The following is a 4,625-nucleotide window of genomic DNA, read 5'->3' as shown; positions in this document are numbered from 1 at the left end:
CAGCTATTTCAAAGGCTTGCAACACAAAGGAAAAAGCCATAAAGTTGAAAGTATAGAAATCAGTTGGCTCATGGAAAGAAAACATTCTCTCAGGCTTTCACAGAGAGCAAATTGGTTAAGCAATGGTCATGACTCATCCACATGGCTGACACTGACAAGGATCTACAAACTGCAGTACAGGGTTTCAGGCTAAATCTTGAGGGGATTTGACTGACCTTGTCAGATACAAAAGTTACATTCCTTGTTATATAGGTCTTGCTTTATCTTGGTCTTAACCATCCAGCAGAGAAGTATAAAAATGAGATATGAAAAGTAAAGCCATATTCATATGCTGAGCTGTAAAAGGCTCAAGTCAACAGCTTCTGACATTGCCAGTCCTATGGATAACCCACTACTATTATAGACTACTGGACTATATTGAATTATTTTGCTGAATTCACGCACCTACTATATTTAATGGCAATGGAATACCCATCTCTGACAAAACTAAACAAAAAAGGGGGATACAAATGAAGGATCATCTTGTATCTGTATATAAAAAATAGGCTAGATATACAGCTACTTTCCATTAATTCAATGAGAAGAAAGATTTGTACTAATAGTGTTTGGACAGGATATCATGTCTGCATCTTGTACTATGAATAACCACTATGAAGACAACAATATGCAATGTATTAATTATTGAAATTGTCCTATTAATCAGCTTTGAAACTGTCTCATTGCTATGTTTCTCAATAAAATTAATAAAATAAAATAGTGAAAAAAAATCAGTTGGCTCAATTGCCTCAATTTGAAAATGCAATCACATCACTCTAAATTAACACTATTTAACACTGTTTATTTACAACACCACATCTAGGCTTCCTTAATCATCATGATCTGGTCTCCATATATAGAAATTATTTTCAGAAATTGTTAACTATTTTATTGTCCTGATATAGCATCCATATCATATCTTTATTGCTTATCATGTGCTGGTCCATTTCTCAAAAATATGCTTTGTCTTAGCCATTCTGTGAAAAAATTTCCTTCCTGATGAAAGCTGTATCTTCAAAACCAGGCAGGCTGATCATTTTCTCTGTGTTATTGTTATCATTTAGACATTTTTCTTTTACTGAGTTTATGGACGCATCTGAACAGTCACAATGTAATGTACTGTTATTTTCTTTTGTGTCTCTCATGCCTAGTATAGCAATATATACAAAGCACTGAATATTTATTTAGTTGACTCACATTTCAGATTAAGAAATTAAGGACTCTTTAGGAGCCAACAAAATAATTCTGAAAGAACAAAGATATACATTAGGGCTCAAAATAAAACAAACCAAAAACATTACTTCTATGTTAGCTAAAGGTCAAGTAGAAGGATGTGACTTATATTTTTGGGCCTATTCACCCTGAATTCTAGGTTGGGTAGCTGATAGCTATAGTAGCGCTGGGCCAGAGCAAGGCTCTTCATATGGAATACCAAGGAGAATACACAAATATTTCCAAGAAGAGAAAGATGAGCATCCCCAGTTATTCATCCTAAAAAGACTTAGGCTATGAATCTTCATCTGAGATACAGGACTAAAGTGATACAAGGAAGCCCAATATATATATATTCAAATTTTCAAGAGCAGATCAGAAGTAAGCTGCACTAAGGTGCTCTAGCCTTTCATTCTCTTAAATGAATTGGGCATAAGCATAAAGCCTTGAAGACTACCCCAAGACAGTTCTGTTCCTACCTCCACGAGACCACATCCTATCACGCTCATCTGTTTGGTGTTTCCTGAATAACCCAATGGCAGGCAGTTTAAATGCCATGCCTAGAAGAACCTGCAGTGGGTCACTACAATATATTTGACACATCAACTTTTGAGTTTCTTCCTTATAAAATGCTGAAAATGTACCTCTTCTGTTTTCTGTCCAAAATTATATCCAGGCAAGCTGTCCAGCGTAGCATGACAAGTTTCTGCAATGAAATTAAATGCTACTTTGCAGATAATTCAACAATAAAATAGTTTTAAAGAGATCCTTCTTATTTGAATACATTTTCCTTCCACTTTAAATTACAAAAAGAAATTTAAGACCAAAGATTTAATCCCTTTATAGGTTGAAGTTCAATAAGATTAAAATTCAAGAAAAGTGTGAAGTAAAATCCTCTTGCCCTATTTATTAAAATTCAAAGTGGAAAATCGAATTATAAAACAAATACTATACTTCCTTTTGTCTTCCATGTCTTACTTTCCTCAGGCTCAGCTACAGGGATTTTCTGAGGTCAAGATCCCTTCAGCAATTGTACTATTTCTCGCTCTGAAATGAATTTGCAGACCCTAAACCATCAAAGGAATAGCCATTCAATGCCTAGATTCTCAGGAGGTTCACTTTTTAAAAAATGCAAAGATTTAATGGGGCACACAGAATTTTCAGCCTTTGTCCCACCCACCCCATTTAGAAAACTATTTCCCTGCCCTTAAATGCATTCCCAAAACCAGAAATACTAAAATCAACAGAAACCACACAATATCTGAAGGACAAAGGAAAAACCTTAGAATCTTTCTCAACAGAATGTCTCTCAAAGGAGAAGTTTTCTAAACAAGAGGATTATTTTGAGACTACATTTTTAGCATTTTCCATTTATTTATATTTGCACAATAATGAAATAAATCAATCTATTCTTCCTCCATCCTTGCAGAAACTATTGTCAAAAAGTAATATAAAATGAAGCTAGAAAACAATTTTAACATTTATCAGGTACTTTAAGATCAGTTCTCAAATTGAGAGACCACAAATCAGAAGTAGTAAAAAGCTCCTTTTATGCCACTATAGCACAAAGGAGTTGTCATGAGTCATGGTTTGTGTCTAGATTCCCCACAAAGCCTCGTGCACTATTAGATGGGGCTCTTTGGAGGTAGCAGAATCTAGAGTTTGTGATGGATTCATGGTTTAGTGCTGGGGTTAAGGGTGAGTGATTGCTGTATCAGTCCACTAGCTGAATATGTACCAATCCAATCCCAATAGCTTGCATATAAGGGACAGAACGAATCTTGTTTCTCTCTCCTTCCTCTCTTGTTGTTTTTGGTATCTTTCACCACCATGAATAGTTGCCCCCCTGCCAGGCCACTTGGATTTAGAGCTAGCTGATTATGACTGAAGCTTCCACAAAGTGTGAGCTAAATAAACATTTTCTCCTTTCAAGATGGGTGTTGGACCTTTTGTTTGAACAATAAGAGAAAAATAGGTAGCAAAACCAGGAGTATTTTGGCTAGCTTTTTGATTGACCGTTACACATTACCAATCCTTCCAGGACAAGTAGAGCTGTTCAACTACTGAGTGTTTTAATTTGAGTTTGAGTATTTCTGACAAGTACATATGGCTTAGCTAAGTTCTGCATTTGGGTTATGATTACAGCTAGTATTTGGGTGAAGTCAAGATGGTAACTTTTGACTACATGGTTATTAGCAGTTAGCCTTTGAGTAAATTTCCACTATAGCCTCCACTTCTATGTTTCTTTAATAATCATCTGAGGCATTTCTGCCTCCTTGCAGACCTAGACAAATGCAAGAGATGGTTTCAATCCCCATGCTCACTTCAGGGACTTTTCCTCCCCATTCAGTAGATCCAAGACCCTTAATTCCCCCCACCCCTACAGTGGTGAGTTCTGCACCCCCAATCTGACCTGAGGACAAGACTGACTGCTGACCCACCTGTGTCAAGTTTTAGGAACAGCTGTTTTCAGTCTTGTGTCACATCGACTACCTCCATTTCCTGGATCTGTGCTATTATTTGGGCCACGATGCTTACCTTTTGAGGAAAAGTTATTTATTCTCTCGTTTTAGTTAAAGAACCATCTACAACAGTTCTCCATACTAAAGCAATTATAATGCTTTTAAATTTAATTTTTGATTCACTAGCATTTAATTTGCCTTTAATATTCTCAATTCCTTTCAAGAAGGCCACTCAATTTCTTAGCAATTAAGTCTGTTTCTTAACTTGTCCCTTAATCCATGTTGGAGCTAACACTGCTCGCGAGAAATGAGTTGCTCCCTTCCATTTACTTTAAATGTGTTTACTATTCCAGACAGTACTTTGACAAGTATTCTGTATTTGTCTGGTGAAGTTTACAATATCAGAGAATAAATCTAAGTTCTCAGTTCAGTGTTCAAATTTTATCAACCATGCTATTAGTGACATGGATAATTATCTCAGAAGAAATTTTTCCATCAGAACACATTTCACCAAAGGCATTTGCCTGAAGATCTTGGGTAACCTGGGTGTTTTTTAAACATTATTTTTGTATCCTAACTTCTCGCCTAAGGTAAGTTCCCTTAGGCCAAAAGCAGTATTTGTATGTCCTCCTGCAAAACTGTACTACATGGACATTTTACAAGAAATGTTGAGGGCCAGCCAAATAGCTCAGTGAATTAAAGTGCCTCAAGCAGGTACAGAGGCCAGGGATTCAATCTCTTCTGGCCCCACCCCAGGGGCATGCTGAGATGGCAATTGAGACTGAGTGTGGTGGCACATGCCTATAATCCAAGCTCTTGGAAGGCTATAAAACAGACAGATCACTATAAGTCAGATCTAGTAGTGAGACCCTGAACATTCTGTAGACCTTTCCCTAAAATTAAAAATTAAAAATA

Source organism: Octodon degus, unplaced genomic scaffold (genome assembly GCF_000260255.1).
Source record: "Octodon degus isolate 3935 unplaced genomic scaffold, OctDeg1.0 scaffold00038, whole genome shotgun sequence".
In the NCBI taxonomy this organism is placed as follows: Eukaryota; Metazoa; Chordata; class Mammalia; order Rodentia; family Octodontidae; genus Octodon; species Octodon degus.
Note: the sequence above shows the minus strand (reverse complement) of the source record.